Source organism: Tiliqua scincoides, chromosome 1, assembly GCF_035046505.1.
Source record: "Tiliqua scincoides isolate rTilSci1 chromosome 1, rTilSci1.hap2, whole genome shotgun sequence".
NCBI lineage: Eukaryota > Metazoa > Chordata > Lepidosauria > Squamata > Scincidae > Tiliqua > Tiliqua scincoides.
Window position 1 is genome coordinate 177,985,862 of NC_089821.1, and position 18,113 is coordinate 178,003,974.

Here is an 18,113-nt window from a genome sequence, read left to right on the forward strand (position 1 = left end):
AGGTGAGAGGCAGTTGCAGAAGTCTTCTTAGAGTAATGGAACTTTCGTTCCCTTACCCTGTGGAAAGCCTCCCTTTTCCCTGTAGGTCTCCCCAGTTCTGTACCAGCTATTTTGCTGGTGCACACCCAAGGAGCGTAAGGGAGAGAAAAAGTGGAAAGGACATGGTCACACATGAGTGCGCTGGCAGCCTCATTTTGCTTGCCACCAGTGTTGGCAGTCATAACAACATCGTGCAATATGTTATTGATCTAGCCATTATCCTTGGATCCTGCCATTTCCGCTGGTGGAAAACGCAATCCACTGGCAGGTATAAGAATGGACTGAAAATAGTGCTGTTGTCAAAATGTGAGGGATAACTAGGCTCAAATCCCATGTCTGCAACAGGCATAGAAGGAGTAGGAGTAAAGTTGTTTATATTCCAGGCCAGTCTTAGCCCATGCTGATGCAGTGGCACCATGGCCAGTTAGGAGCAGACTGATGGTCTCCTCAGGATAAGGGAACATTTGTTCCCTTAAAGCTCCAGCCTGCCCAATGGGGCTGCTCTGATCTGCACCAGCAAAATCACTTGCACATAAGGCTACCAGGCCCAGAAGGGGACTTAGAAAACAGCGGAGACTTCCTCTGCCTACCCCATCCCCCTTCTGGCCCCTCCCACCCCTCCTCATTCTGCCCTCCTCATGCTCATTAACCTCCTACTCACCTCTACTCCACCATCCCGCTGCCCTCACTCTACCCCTCTACCGCTTGGCGGAGTACTAATCTCTGCCAATGTCCTTTCCTTTGGATATAGTGCTGGCAGGACAGCAAAGGCCTTCTTGCTGCTGCTTGCTTGTGAGTCATTGCAGACATGCTTTATGGCACATTTGTGACACCTAGGGCAGTGATTTTCAACCTTTTTTGTCACATGGCACAGTGACAAGGTAACAAAATTGTCAAGGCACACCATCGGTTTTTTAACAATTGACAAGGCACACCATGCTATTGTGCTCCCAGTGGCCCTACTAATAAATGACCCTCCTCCAACTCCCATGGCATACCTGCAGACTATTCATAGCACTCCAGTGTGCCACAGCACAGTGGTTGAAAATCACTGCTCTAGGGTGTCACAGCAGCTGTTGCACCAGCAGACAACTCCATCTGGATTGTGCTGTAAATCACACACAAACCAAGCTTTATGAAAGCACTTACAAAGTGAAGTACAACTAACAAATTAATTACTATCTATGTAGCTACACAGCTAGCTCTTTTTATATTTTTACCCCATTTTTCAGCATCCTAGCCCCCATTTGGCTTGATAAAATCTCCCCTTGTGGCTCTATGTAGAGATAATTATGCACAACTACCCTGTTAATAACCAGTTGGAGAGATAATGGGTGGGGATGTGCATTTGCATCTGAATTGTCCAGATCATCCATGGTTCTAGAGCCAGCAAAATATTTTGCACAAGATACCTCAAATTCATCCAGAGACATCTTTGTACAGAAAGAGGGTATCAGCAGTTTAAATTATTTTATTCTCTGATCATTATAATATTCAACTTTATATTTTAAGTGTCAGTCAATCAGAGATGTATATCTTTTCCAATTACTGTAGATACTCGCCTATAAGGCAAAAAATTCATGCCTTGAAATCCAGCGTGGATTGCCTCTTTCCTACACTTTCCTATACGGTACCTACACTTTCCTGGGAGTAAGCCCCATTGACTATAATGTTACTTACTTCTGAGTAGCTCCAAGGGCTTTTGCACTGCTGTTGCTGTGATGTCTATATAGAGTTTGTCCCTTCTTCACACCTTCCCTGTTTTTGCACTGGTCTGTATGGAGATCTGCTCCCCCCCACTTCCATTTGTTGGTTCTGAGTGTGCAAGGGCTTTTGTACTGGTGTTGCTGTGATGTCTCTATAGAGATCTTCCCGCCCCCACACCTTCTCCCTGTTTTTGCACTGGTATGTATAGAGATCTGCTCTTCCCCCCCCCCCCCACACACACACTTCCATGTACACAAATGTATTTTATTATCTTTTACTTTATTTTTAATAAATTAGATGGTATAGTTCTTAGATAACAATTACTGGACATTTTTCAGGATCTGGCCTCAGGTAAAATCAGAGAAAATTACAGTCAGACACCTCCCTAAGTTAAACCCCCGACTTATCCAAGGGTCATAGCAAATTCCATGATTACGGGCTCAAAACCTGCCTTCGTCTTATCTGTGAGATCGACTTATAGGCGGGTGTCTGTGGTAGGTTGTTCAAAAGCTTCATATAATTTCAAATGGACAATATTAAGATTAAATAAAACTGTAATTTTTCTATAGTAAATTAAAATTTTAAAAAATTGCATACAGTTCATATATTTAAAGGCATATCTTCTTACACATTTTGATAATTAATGACACTTATTGCAATGCATTTTGTTCCCATTCATTTTGTTACAATTCTGAATGTAGCACATCTTAATTATACAGTAAGTAAATTATTTTTAACAAAGTCATCAGACTTGGCAAACCATCTCACAGTGGTACAATAAATTTCCTTTTGGGATCAGTATAGATAACACTGAGGCACTTGAACTCCTCAGATGTGAAGATGTTGGTCTCATCTCCCTGTAGCATCCCTCAAGGTAATGAGCTGGCATAGTTTTGGAATCTCAGTGTGAAAAAGCCTTACTCAGGGCAAAAGATGTTAAATAATGAAAACAATTTGGAAGACGATGCTGTTTTCTAATAAATCAAATGCATGGAGAAAATAAAGAAGAACAAATTATTTCCATACCTTGGATATTTTCTTAAGTGACATGGTCGAGAACCATCACATTTGTTCAAATTTGTGTAGCATCAGCATTGCAAGTGTTCTCTTATTCTCTCAAGTCATTTTGTCAGTAGGGAAGATGCAGACAGTGTCTCTTTCCAATTTATTTCTGTACACTAGATCAGTGGTTCTCAAATTGACCTGACTGTTGGTGGGTCGTGAAACTGACAAGATAATAGCTGACCAGGAAAATGTATTGAGCCCTATGGAAAGTGATACAAAGCCACATGTGCATGTTTACCAATTAGTAGGTGAATGTCCCTTGGTCTGCTTTGAAGGACAGGCTGAGAGGAATGCAACACCACCAGAACAGTCTTGATCTGATGAACACAGGTGCCCAAAAATTCCTAAGAAGGAAGGCCCCCCACAAGCTGACAAGGAAAATGTATTGAACCCTATGGAAAGTGAAACGAGTAGCCCTAACCTGTGCTGAAACAGGCAGGCCAGGTGGCCTGCATTGTATCCAGTGCAGGGTTGGAGGTGGATGGAGCACAATTCAAAGTAAGGGGACATGTTCCCTTACCTTGCCCTAAGTCCCCAGCCACTGCAATGGAGCTATTTGAATCTGTGTCAGCTAAATCACTGGTGTAATGCTGGATTGCTCAGGAAGGGAGTTAGGATTTGGTCTAGGTGACAGAGGCTGGTCCCACTCCCCTCCCGGACACAGTCTGCCCACCCATCTGCCCCTGAATGCCCCCGGTATGCCCTCCCCAACCCCCAACACAACCTTACCTGGTGCTGGTGGTGCAAGGGCTAGATTCAGCCTCCATGGGCCAGCAGGCCTCCTGCTGCTGACCCTGCCAACTCCTAGGTGTAAACATGCTTTACAGCACATTTGTGACACTCCCACGCTGACACATGGGACTTGTGCCATCCCTTTGTCAGGGCCGGATTGCATTCTGAGCCACACATGCATGTTTACTCATGAGTAGGTGGCCATGCCTTGGCTCTTGTTGAAGTCCAGGAAAAGGAGAACCCATCAGAATGGTCCCAATCTGATGAACGTGGAGCTCAAGAAATGCACAAGAGGGCAGCTCCACCACCATAGTAAAAAGGATAAAAACAGAGGCTTGAGCAGCTGGTAAAATGAAGCTTTTTTTGTCTGTTAAAGCTAGGTGGCTTCTGACAGACTGTCATTTTAAAAAGTGGGTCCTGGTGCTAAAAAAATTGGAAACCACTGCACAATGCTTTAAAATATTTTGAGAAGACTCAGTATTTCAAATGATCAAACATCTTCAGGTAACTTGAAAGCAATGAGATTAAACAGAAGGATAGCATCTGACTTTTCCTCATACCATTCGCCTTTAATCTTTACTCTGCCCACAGAAAATAGAACAATGTTCTTCATGTTGATATAACACAGGCATACAGCAACTACAACAAATATGTTGTTAGGGAGCTTCAGGTAAACCAAGGTCCTTTTCTTCTTGGTGGTTTTTCTTGACTTTGATACTTCAAAGTGCAAAACAGTTCATAAAAGTAATTATCATATTTATACAGATTGTTATGATGTTTGTTTATATTTAGACAGGAAAATAAGGAATTATGCTTATAATGGAAAACAACAGAGAAGCGGGAAAAGACAGACAGCAAGAGAGAAGTAAAGATTCTTTAGCAACAATTCACTAAATAATGAAAAATTTGGAATAGAAAAAGTATCTTAAACAGTATTTTGAAAAAATAGATTACAGTGGAATGCATTTTCAGAAAGCATAAAAAGCTCTTTCACCCTGTCCCTCACACAACCACACACATTACAAGCTTAAAGGTATACAGATATATAAGCCCTTAGATGCTTTCAGATTAGTTTGGGGAGCACACTACACAGTCCAGATGTTTGGGACTTTAGCAAATAAATGCCACAATCCAGTACAAAGATAGTTCACTCTCAGGTCCATTGCTTTCAAGAGTCTTAAAGGCACTTTTGGGAACCTCTGGTGCTCCTGGTTGCATGGTAGGAGCCAGTATGACAACCAATCCTACCTAAATTCCAGTACAGTAGGGCTTCTTCTGCATTCCATGGGGGATTTTTGGTTGCCTCAAGATTTCTTCAAGCTCTTGTCCCCTTGCCTTAGGGTAAACTCCAGCAGCCACAATGGGTCAACTCGGACCTGGTGCAAGTCCACACTGATCTATGCAGGCAGATGGGGCCTGGGAAGGGAGTCAGGATTCGGCATGTGTGGGCGCAGCCAAAGCCAGCACCCAGCCAGGCCCGATCTACCCACCTCCCCGCTCCACCTCTTTGTTTTGCCCTCCCTGGCCCTGCTCAATTCCCTCCCCTGCCCTTTCCCTGCCCCCCTGCATGGACTTACCAATGAGTTTTCATTGACTTCTGTAACTGCTGAATTGCTTACATTTGCTTATGAATTGCTTTCATGTTAAAACTACAAATACGTAATCACAAAATGTATGCTAAATAGACTGATTTTCACATTTTGATCTTAAAAAAATCCAAGAACAGGCCCTTGGAGATCTGCAGCAATTTTAACAAAATATTTGGCATTCAAATAGATATGAACAAAAGCAACTATACTGCCACAGTTCAACTAATTTATAATATTCAAATGCTACATGTAATTTTAAGTTTTACAATGGAGAGTAAAATCCAGTTATGGAAAGTTGTGAATAATTTTGAAGGACAAATGCTGCACCGCAAATTGAGAAACAGAGCTGCTAATATTTTTTCCAAAGCAATCAATCAGTATTCATACATGCTTGCATGCACACATGCGTGCTAGCCAGACAGAATCAGAGCAGCAGTTTTAACATCAAGGATGAATCATGCATGAATGAGTGCAGTACCCAAAATACAGATAATTTTCATGGGATACTACCACGTCACTTAGCTTTGGAAAAATGTTTTCTGTGAAGGCCTAAACCTTGGGGGGAAAGGCCACAGGGAGAACTGCAAAGTATAGCCACAGATGGCATCCATCACTGAACAGAAGCATCAACAGATTGGGTACCCTCTCAAGTTACTGTTGAAAGGAGATAATTCACATTTGCACATTCCCAAGAAATGGAGAGAAAGGATTAAAAGGGAATACTTCTACTTATCTACTAGCAATGAGAAGATAGCTGAGATGACAAGATTGAAAAATCTTTCCTTGGGTCATATTCCTCAGCAGGATTTTGGCAGATGAGATGAAAAAGATTTTCTTTTTCAGTATTTTACTTTTACTTTCTTCATGCCATCTTTTGGTAACACACCTTGAGAAAACAGGTCCCTGAAGTTCTTCCATTTGTCCTTGTCTCCAGCTTGAGAGAACTGGAAATAAGGCAGGAGGAAAAGCCTCCTAGCTGCTATAAATAACATTTATCTAACTACATTTGGGAATGAATTTTGAATATTGTGACTGTGGATTTTCAACTTCCTTCTGCATGATGAGTGATTAGAGCATTTTTTGATTGCAAAATAAAAACTGAACAAAATAATAAGCAAGTTCATCACCTGGAAATGTGACTTTGTGTAGTAGGGGAAAATGTGGGTCCTGGATTGCAACAAATGACATGTTTTAAAACCAACATACTGCATAAGCAGCAGACTGAAACAAATAGGGCTTTCACAAATAATAGTCCATTTCAGAACTGTAGCCCATAAGCATTTTCACTAGATCTTCCAGTGGCTGTTAGACACAAGAGAACTGTGGAACAGACTTCCTTATCTGCTAATTTCCTTTCTTCATTGACTGATTGTGAACCTTGGCACCAACATCAAGCTAAACCAAAATAACCATAAGCAAGGCAAGTAGCAGCCAGTGCTGTTCATAATACAAGAGATTATGTGGTGCTATAATAGTTTGCTTCTGTCAGTGCCTCCACTGAGTTCTTAGGGACTCTGGGGAAAGCCCTGCTCTGGGGCCCCCAAGATGCCCACTGCCCTCTCCCTGGTGGTATATTGGGTGATTACCACTGCCATCAGTACTGAGGATTTAGAAGTCAGCCCAGCCCAGCCCAGATGGTTATTCTGCTGGTCATGGACCCTTAGTCACTGCCCAACTTGCCCAGTCTCCGATGCCACTCTAGTTTCTGTAACAGTTCTCATGCTTTCATTTGTGCTCCTGCACAATCTCTTTGGATTTTGTTTCACAGTTCTTGCTAAGTAGCCTAGGGCAGGATTAAAAATTGACTTTCCATGGACAGAAGGCATCTTTCACATGTAGAAGGACGTCTTTGGCTCCTAACTATATACAGTTATTTATCAAATAAGTCCAGGCAGCTTTAAATTTATGTGGGGGTTACAGAGTGTACAGTTGGCCCTCATTATCCATGGAGGATCTGTTCCTGAACCCCCCCTTATCAAAACCTGCAGATAATCAAATCCATAGGTCTGAGCCACAGAGGAGCTTTGGATGCAGCTGGAAGTACTGGTCACATCCAGAGTTGTTCTGAGGCCTGGAGAGGCTGCTTGTGGCCTACCTGGACCTAAGAAAACCTCCTGGATGTGACTGGAAGGTCAGGTGGTGCCCTCTAGTGCCTTTTTGGGGCTCACACAGCACAATCTTAACTTGCGCTGGAACAGGCTGGCCGGCTGGCCTGTGCTGTATCCAGTGTGAGTTTAAGGCTGGCTGTGGTCTGGCCTGAGGCAAAGGGAAGTGATTCCCCTTACCCCGGGTAGAGCCATAGCAACCCCAATGGGGCTACTTGGAACTGTGCCACCTAAAGAGGTGGCGCAGATCTGAGCAGCCCAGGATGATCAGCCAGCCGAGAGCACCTTTAGGATTCTGCTCACACTGAGTCAAATCTGTGGGTTCTGAACCTGCATATAAAGAAGCCTCACCCGTATATTAAAAATGTGCAAATTAAACCTGATTTCCCATGGAGATACTCTGTTGTAAATCGCCCATTTGATTGGGTTGTGAATGTAGGATTGAGTTGGAAGTATATATAAAAAACTCTACTAGACACTCATAGGAATTCATTGGTAGAGATTTATGTTCCATTTATAAAATCTCATCCACATTTTTGTGTTTTTAATTTATGACTCCACTTTTCCTACTGTTGCAAATCCAGTTGGATAAGATTCAACATGAACTCTGCATTCCTATGTTTTAAAACCATCATCTCTGAATGCTTGTCTCTTGTATTCAAAAAGTGAGTCATACGTATTTATTTAAGACATTGTTCTCTTGAAGTATATGTAATACAGCATATTAATCAGTCCCTTAATGTGAAGTAGGTAAAACCTTGGGATGAAATGAAACATTTAAAAAAACAAAGCGAAAGTCAAATTTTGACAAAATAACAGCCCAGTCCAGCACACATTCCTGTGCAGTCGGGTCAGCGTGGGCTGTGCTGCATCCTGTACTGGAATTTTGCTGGTTAGAGGTCTCTGTGAGGTAAGGAGACATTCATCCCCTTGTCCTGGGGAAAGCCCCAGCCTGCGCAACAGGTCTACTTTGACCTGCACTAGTTGTCTGGCTGGCGCAAGTCCGCATGCACCTGTGTTGGCAGATTGGGCCTTGGAGGGGGTAGGATGGCATGTGCCACTGTCGCAATCCTGCTCCCTCCCAGGCCTGGTCCATCTGCCTGTGCCCCCTTTGCTACCCTCCCTCTGCCCCATTACACCCCTCCCTGCCCTTCCATCACTCCCATGCTGTTTGACACAGAAGTTTCTGCATCCAGTGTGCACTGGGTCTTCTGCCAACACATGCAGCCAGCATGGGCCTTCCAGCCAGTGCTGACAGCTGCTGTGCTGTTGCAAAGTACTTTATGGCACTTTTGCAATGGCTAGCACCAAAACATCATACACTGCTGGCATGGAGGCTGTGCTGCATAAGTCCATCAGAGAACAACAACATTACAAGAAAGAATTTATCTATATGGATAACTTACAAAAGACATTGATACTTTTTACACAAGCTAAAGTGATGATTGCAAAGATCCAGTCCAGGAAGCCATGGACAAATACAAATACCCATTTGAATACAGTAAGACCTCTTTATTAAAAACAATTACAGGAAGGGAAAAAAAACTGCAGTAAGAAGACTTGAAGCTTCTCTTCCTCAAGTGGGGACTTTAGGGGAGAGAGAAAATGACTGTGTATTCCCCAGGATAGGCATTCACACTTTGACTCCAAGCTAAAACAGGACAACACACAAACCCTAAGAAAAGAACAAAACTGGGAATTGGAATGGGAAATACACAAATGTTGGCAACCACATGGGAAATGATGGCTAGAATCACAGACAAATGCTGGGAACTGCAAATATTATGCTGGCAAGCAACAAAAAGGGGTGAGGGGCTGCCCAAATGGCAGGAAGAAGAGACACCGAGAGAAGAACTACCAAAATGGCCAAGAAATAACTACCAAAATGGCAGCTGAGACACTGGGAGCAGGAAAAACAGACCCCAACAGAGCATGGAGTACAGGAGAGAAATAGCGACGGAGACACTGGGAGCAGACAAAACTAACACAGCATGCAGCCCAGGAGAGAACTTGCCCAAGACTGAGACATTACCAATGGGGGGAATACGTGAGTTTAAAAGGAGACTAAGCGATAGCCAAACCATGGTACAGGCCCACGAGGAATGAGGACTGCAACTGAAGTGACAATCCTCTGAGTATGAAGGAACAGTGATTCCAAGTAGTTGCCCACCCAGCAGTCCAAAGCTGCAACGAGAAGGAGAAGTGTGTCCACTGAGACCCAAGGGCCTAAAACCACAGACAAGATCCATGAGGCCACCAGCCCCAAAGCCGTAGTGGAGAAGCCAAGGGAAGCCACTATCTCTGGAGGACAAACTGCAACAGTACCTGGCAAATACCACAGGCCTGAGAACCACAAGGCCCAGAGTGAGAAGCAATATGAAGCACTGAAGAAGCAATTGCAGAGGTCAAAATTCTGAACCACACTGGCTTGCAGTTCTCACTGCGCTGCTTCTAGCTTGTTCAGGCTCTGCCCCAGACCCAACCACCAATCATCTGTGAGTGGGCCTGACCTGGGTTTCACAAGATGTGTGGACCAGGCAGTTTGGCCCACGTGCAATAAGTGATGCACAATTATAAGTGATGTACCAAGATTATCTTGGGCTTTATTCTTTACTGGCTTTATCTTTAACCAAAATTCATTTTAAAGAATTAAAGATGAACTTCCCATTTAACAATGGGTAGTCTCTTTTGCTTTAAATAACTACATTATTTCACACTTATTTCAACAACCTTAAAAAGACAGGTTTTGATAATCTGCAAATTCATTTAAATATTATTGATTATCGTAACACATTAAATTAGATGTGTTAATACTTTCATTAAAACTCAGATGATTAATCTGATACCAAGCTTTTGGTTGGCAGTTCTAAAAACCTGTGTATATTTTAAACACAGTGAAATAACAGAGAATTACTTGTTATAGGGGTGCAATCCTAACCAACTTTCCAGCACTGACTTGAGGGCAATGTAGTTCCGAGGTAAAAGAACAAACATTCCCTTACCTTGAGTATGCCTCTGTGACTGCCCCCCAACTGCAGGATACAGCACACGCCCCATTGGCAGAGCTATGCCAGTGCTGGGAAGTTGGTTAGGATTTGAGCCTTAATCTTTTTGCGTTTTCTTGCTGGTTTTATTTTTTGCATAGCTAATTAACCATGATTCTTTTGAGACTAGAAAGTATAATCCTGAATTTGTCAGTGTTTTGTTTGTTTTTTCCTTTTATACAAATGCCTTCTGATTCTCTACAGTAAGGGACTAAAACCATGGGAATTTGATGGCCACAGCATGAACTCTGCAAATTAACCGAAAGTTATTTAGAGTGTTAATGATTAGTGGTGCTAATTAATGGGGAAATCACAATAACAAGTTTCATTTTAATGTCCTACTAAAGGAAACTGCTTATTGCTGAAACCAACAGAGAAGGCAGTTTAAGCCATTTCAGAACCTTAAGATCTAATGGAATATTAAAAAAAATACATCCATAATGGGCACACCCAGCCAAAGTTAACACTTTAAAGTCCCATTTATTTCAGTGGCAAAGCATATACTTAAATGCCTTTGTGCTGCTGGATTTTGGATCAGATCTTTGATTGCAATTATCACATCATTACCCATCACAGTTATACCCATCAGAGATCTTTTTTTTCCCTATGCATGCTACTTTGTGCAACCCCACAGCTTTCTTTAGTGCAGCAGCAATGACTGATTCATATGTAAAAGAACTCCAGGACTTCTAGCAATACTCTTATTGTTTTCTGAAATCAGTAGGTGTCAAATCTTTCATAGGCATACAGTTTGATTATTGGCCTTGCATAAGTACACCTTCAGCTGAGATCAACAGAACCTTTGAAAAGAAAAACAAATTTAAGTCTAAAGACCAAATTATTAGTTGGTGCTGAACACGAACATCAATCAAGTTGATAACTCTCCATTCCAGATTTTGTGATACCTGGAATTCAGAAGGTGATCTTTCATTGAGCTAAAGCAGTTATGTAGTTCCTGGGACACTCTTCTCATTTTCCAGTCTTGTGTCTTCTACCTCTCCCTCGCCATGTTGCTTCATGATCAGAGCATCATTTGCAGTTATCTGGGTCCATGCCTAGGTCTTATGTCATGCATGACAACACAAGTAAATAATAAATATATTTGTGTTGACTATTAATCAACCATAGAGTTCCGTCTTTAGAGATGTTTGGGAAGCAGCCACTTTATGGGCACCACCAGCTCTTTCATTATTCAGGCAGAGGCATAACTTAAGGCAGGAACAGGGATTTCATATCTGTCACTCACCTCCCAACACACACACAGAATGTCCATCCCTTGACAATAATACATTATTTTTGTTAGTAAAATTAGTGCATGAGAAATGCTTAAAACTACTGTTCCTCATCAGGAATGAAGAATGTATTTTGCTATTGAGACATCTAATATGGGAATTATGACAATCTAACAAAATTATAAACAATCGGTAAGTTCAGGCCTTCAGCAAATGCATGCTTTGCCAAGAGTGTGTGTGATCTGATCTTCCTCAGTTGTCTTGAGTCTGTAGCGGTTCAGATTTTGCTTTATATATCCAAAAAGAGATGAAAGTGTGTGCGCGCTTGTGTGCATGTGCATTTCATTATTTATTACCTAATAAATAAATCTTAGGGCACAATTCTAACCCCTTATGTCAGTGCTTTCCAGTGCCAATGGGATGTGTGCTGCATCCTGCAGTTGGGTGTCACTCACGGAGGCCTCCTCAAAGTAAGGGAATGTTTGTTCCCTTACCTCAGAGCTGCATTGCCCTTATGTCAGTGCTGGAAAGCACTGACATAAGGGGTTAGGACTGCGCCCTAAGTCTTTGCTGCAGGCAGCAGGGGTGAAGGCAGAGACGCAATGCCTAGCATCGCACCTCTAATCTGGGCGCAGGGGCACACTGCCACTCACCACCACCTGCAGCAGCCTCCCAGGGGCTGGAGGAGGCCGGCGGCAGCTTCAGCAGGGCTCCCCATGCAGCATAGAGTCCTCCAGGAGGCAATCGTGACCACTTCCAGTTTTGCGATTGAGAAACAGGAAGTGGTTGCCTTCTGGGGGGCTTGCGCTGCATGGGGAGCCCTGCTGAGGCTGGCACCAGGCTCCCCCAACCCCCGGGAGGCTGCTGTAGGCGGCGGTGAGTGGCAGCGCTCCCCTGTGCCCAGATCAGAGGCATGATGCTGTGCATCGCATCTCTGCCTTCCCCCCTCTCCACCCCTTAAGGAAAAAGAGCCCAGGGCTTTTAGGCTAGGTTGTTGCAACACCCCGGTTTGAAAACCACTGATATAGAGATATGTACAAATTCTATGCTTTCCAAACCTCTGCAATAATTTGTATGAATTGATTGGCGAATGTTGTCAAATACATAATTGGCCTGCAGCTTCAAGCCCATCTGTGTATTCTCTTCTCCCTGGCATAACATACAGTTATGGCATCCTCATCAGCTAAAATTTCCCATGACTGATTAAAATTGCTATTCACAGATTAAAACTTGAGAGTTGATTAATTTACTGATTGAGCCAATTAGATGTTTGATGGTGTAGCTTTGATGCAGTTACTCAAACTACAAATATAATAAAATGAAATTGAGCTGACTAGATCATGAAAAGCCTTATGATTTAATATTGATAACTGGTCTACATTTCTCATTCCGACCCAAGTTTCAGTTAAAATACATTAATGGCACTTTTGCAATTTCATGTAGCATGGTCCACTGGAATCAATAGCGCTAGATTTGACCTCACAAGTCCATTTCAGGACACATTCACTCAAAGCTAGAGTTCTGTGCACACACTGATGCACATGTGGAACACCTGTGCACAGGGCAGGCCCAACCATGAAGCTGACTGAAACAGCCATTTCAAACAGTGAGTTGAGAGATGTGGGGAACTGATGACAGATGCCACGAACCCTGCATCTGCCCACCATCTGCCCATTGAAGGCTCAATCCTATGGGCAGTGGTGACAGAGGGTGTCGCAAATGGTGCCATAAGGGCTGGCTAGGGCTGGCGCAAAAGGTGCCATAAGGGTTTGTGCCACTGAAACTCATGCGCCACCAGCGCTGAGCTCAGCACGAGTCGGTGCTGAATTTCAGTACCCAAAGATCACTGCCAAGTGTACCCGGCTATAGGAATGGCCAGCAGTAGGGCTTTTGGGGGTGGGGGGATGGTAGGAAGGAGGCAGAACTGGGTGGGGAGGATAGGGAGAGGAGGAGTGGGCTCCAGAGGGGGGCAGAGACTGTGGTCAGCTCTGCCACCTTATGCTGACTCCCCTCCCATGGCGGGAAACCCAACACAGGTCTCCTCAGTTCTGGGCCATCTCAGTAGTAGGCGCAGATCCAAGGAATCCCATTGGGGCCGCCTGGGTCTTACACGTTTGTTCCCTTACCCTGAGGAGACCCGGCGCTGCTTCCTTGCCCCATAGGATACAGCAGTTGCCATTTTGGCACCGCTGTAGCTCTTGGAGCAGGGAAGCATAGGATTGGGCTGTGAGCCATTTCAGCTGGCCCTTTAGTGCTCTTCCCACACTTTTTAAAAAAATGTAAAACAAAAAATCCTGTCACTACAAATGTAATAGAAACTGAAATTGGAACTCTAGAGCCCAGCTACCTCAAAAAAAAATTAATACTGGATTTCAGTGAGCATTTTCATCATGGATTTCATACACTTACTCAGAACACATTTTCTTAGAGATGAAGTGAGAAAATTCCTAATAGTCGCACAGAATATAGACCTTAAATACAAGCGCTGGCTACAGTATTAAGCTAAAGAATTATGAAAGCACTGTATTTCATTCTGTATATTAAACATCTTAAGTCTTACTAAAGCAGCAGGCAGCATTTAGAGTTTCATTTCACTCTTATCTTTTTTGGTGAAGATGCCTTCACCATCTTCATAAAGTGGTTTATAACATTGTTATGAGATTTGTGTTATGTTCTTACTGAGATTTTAAACAGTCCAATAGTTTTTTTTCAGAAAAATTGCTAGGGTAAAAGCTTTCTCTTCCCCGTGGCTACATACACAATCCCTCAGACCCGCTTCTTCTTGCAATTACAGACGCTATGAAGCACACCCACAGCTTTCTGCTCTGTATGGGGTTCTTGTATCTTTTGATGGATGGAGTAGTCATTTTACATGTTCAATGTTATATCTGATCCAATGTCCCACTGACGTCAGTGGGAAATTTGCTCACATGGGATTCCCACGTGCAGATCAGAGTACAGATGGAACTTTAGATCAGGGGATAGACATTGAATAGGAAAAGTTGCTTTACAGTGATAATTTAAGTATTCTAGGCAGTGAACAGATTCTAGAAAACCTTTGACTGGGAATCAGGAGTGCTATTTTTACTTCTGGAACTTTTTGTTGCTTCAACATTATAGAAGCAGAAGCTGAAGAGCACACAATATGTCATTTATCCATGGCTTTCCAATCAATAACATATTTGTTTCATCTCCTATAGTGTATTTCTAACAACATAATTGAACATATCAGATGTTGCTGAGAATCATCACAGACGGACTAATTCCCTTATGGGTACAGTTCCATAATAGCTATGAAATGGCTACAAATGCAATTCCATAAAATGAATAAACAGGAATCTTCTAGATGTCATTATTTCTATATAAAAACCCTAGTGTTTGCTGAACAAACACACATTTTGAAAAGAAACATAAGTTATTGCATTATTTGTTTTCTAGAATTCACTTTGGCTTCCTAAGAGGCATTTGCTAGAGGCTGTGCCCCCACAGGCATATTGTTGATGCTGTGGGCATCCTGGCTGCTGAGGGAAAAGCTGACCAGACTCTGGAACAGAGGAGGGCAAAGAAGCATCCTGTGTTTGCACGCAATAGCTGGGCTGTACTAATGGTCATCAAACTCAGCTCACTAACAAGGCCAACCTGCCCATGAAGCAACTTAAACAGTTGTGTAGAGCAGTAAAGTTGGAGGGGCAGTGAATTGATGAGCCCCCAGCCCATTTGTCTGCTGCCCTCTGCAGCCTGCCACTCCAAAGGGTGCTCCAATCCTCTCCTGGCTTGCTGAGGGCGATATTTTATGTAATAGAGACAATATTATCAATATTGTCCAGAGTTGCTGGAGGGAGAAGTGGGAAGGAAGGGAAAAAAGCGCCCATAGCTCCAAATAATTTCTTCCCACCCACTTGGTACTTACAAAGCACCCAGTGGTCAGAGACAGGTGATCTGGAGCCTTCCTCCTCCATTCTTTCCCAGAAGCTCAATGTGCAGCCTTTTGTTTTAAATGAAAAGGATTGATGCACTATTTGTTTAAGGGCGCAGTCCTAACCCCTTATGCCAGTACTTTCCAGCACTGGCATAAGGGCAATGCAGCTCTGAAGTCAGGGAACAAACATTCCCTTACTTTGAGGGGGCCTCCGTGAGTGACACCCAACTGCAGGATGCAGCACATGTCCCATTGGCACACCGATGCCAGTGCTGGAAAGCACTGACATAAGGGGTTAGAATTGCGCCCTAAATGATTTATATCCCCCCTCTACTTTCAACTAAATGGAGCAATCAAAGTGGCGTACAATATAGACCAAAAACATGCAAAACTAAGAACAATAAAGTGCATTAATCGTAAAACAATTGTAAGGAATAGTGCATAACAACAAAATACAGACCACAAAACCCAGTTCTGCAGTTCTCCAATATTGCCTTTGTCTGTCCACTTTTTTTCTATCAATGATGTGCAAATTGGTTTGTCCCTAGGCTCCATGTGAGACTTCTTCACTTTTATTTTCGCCTTGGCTCCTCTTCAGCTCCACCTCTCCACCACCCATGTTTTCTGAAGCTCCTGTTTTTCAGTCCATATCCTTCACCCATCTTAGCTATCAGCTGGACTCCTGAGGAATGTATTCCCCTCCTGCGATGATATCCAGCCCCTCATGGCCTAAAACAGGGGTGTCAAACTCATTTCATACGGAGGGCCGAAGTTAGCATTCAGGGCTCCTGCTGAGGGCCAGAAGTGATGTCATGAAGCAGAAAGTGGCATCATTAACTAGCTAATGGACAGAAGCCAGACCTTGTTCTCATATAGAAATTAACTGCAAATGACAGAAGAGAAAATACGCAAATCTTGATCATATTTCAAGATTTGGGAAAGTCCAATTTTCATGTTGGTTGCCATTTCAGCGGTAACACCTCAGCGCTGCTCAGCAGCTGAGAGCCTGAGGGCTGGATAAAAAGCTTCCGGGGGCCACATCTGGCCCCCGGGCCTTATGTTTGACACCCCTGGCCTAAAGTATTATGAGGTTTCTTCAGAGTCCCTTCTCTGTCTCCTCTGCAAAGATTCTGACAGTGCTGGCATCTTTTCAGAGATTCTGGACATTTGAAATATTTGTGAGGTAGACTGTTCACGCCAGCTTAGCTGGTCAACCCCTTGCCACAAGGACAATACAAATAGATGGTAAACCACTTTTGGGAATGCTATGCAAATGATAATGTATGTTTATTAAATTAGCTATTCATTGTATTCTAGCAACAGATATGGTTACATCATGCTAGTGAAAGGCAGGCTAGTCTACTGTGGGTGCTGCCTGTAATTAACATTAAGGAAGTTCAGTTTCTTAGAGTAAAAACATGAGTGATTTATTAAGGGGGAAAAATCAAAGGTGGGTCACCACTTTCTTTGCAGATATTCCTGTGTTTAATTTATTTTTAATGCTTACTTACTAATCTGGTACCATATTAGTCCCCATCCTGTAATGATAACAAATTAGTCATCTGATGTAGAACAGCTTTATCCTGGACAGGAAAATGTTTTTACCTGCCAAATAAAATATAAATCTTATTCTTTGTTGCTTTGACAAACTGCTTAATAAGCTTTTTCAAGTACTTTGGTCTCTGCTACAGTTAGCTCATGAACCTTTAATCATTTCTAACCAGTATAGAGTAAAAGTGATATCGTGGAAGATCTTTTCTGTGTGAAGGTTGTAAGACAGTATTTTCAATATACTGTTCTTCTCTTGCAGCCTAATCCTATTCAACACTGGCACAGTGGGGCCGCTGGGCCCATGCTGTATCCAGCACTGAAACTGAGCAGGCTGGAGGTCTTTTTGGGGTAAGGGAACATTCGTTCCTTTACTCTGTGTAGATCAATGGGGCTACTGATCAATGGGGCTACTCGGATCTGCACCAGCTGATCACTGGCACAGAAGCAAATAATCCTGTGTAGGGCTTACAGGCCCGGGATGGGGTTAGGATATGGCAGAGGCCTCTTCCTGCAGCTGGCGCATGGTTTGGACTGGAGCCCAATACTCTGAGGATGAATTTAACATTTCCTGTGTTCCATGTTCCAAATGAAATTCCATTTCTTCAAGCTGCTCTTTCTCATGGAGGGTGGAAAAGGGTACAACAGAGATATAATCTAAATAACTACACACAAAATACAGTAGCCCCTTCTAAACCCTGCAGGTTCGCAGGTTCAGAACCTGCAGATTTGACCCAAAGCAGGTTCAGAGCACGCATTAGGAGGGCCCACAGAGGTCGCATCTGGGAGGTCTTCTGAGGCAGAGATGTCACATGCGACCTCCCTGTTCCTCAGATCACAAGACCACAAATTTCATTACCCATGGATTTCTGCATCCGCGGGGTTCCAGGAATGAAAACCCTGTGGATGCTGAGGGTGTACTGTACTACAGAAAACTGAAGTGCGTAAGGAAGAAAGGGCCCAGCCTAGTCTTTTTCCTGATGAGCTGGATTTCTATGAATTTCTATGAATTCCACTTTTTTGTGAAGTGCCACCTGCCGTATGGCAGACTTGATATGTATTATGTGAAGATGTCATGGATTTTTTAAAAGAAAAATCTGATGTTACATGCAATATATTTCATTTCACATTAT

General features: G+C 43.1%; 1 protein-coding gene across 5 annotated transcripts in view; it reads left to right on the forward strand.

The window, feature by feature from the left end:
• KCNQ5 (potassium voltage-gated channel subfamily Q member 5) overlaps positions 1-18,113 on the forward strand; it is a 371,159-nt gene that overhangs the window by 263,790 nt on the left and 89,256 nt on the right. The gene's annotated exons all lie outside the window — the stretch shown is intronic.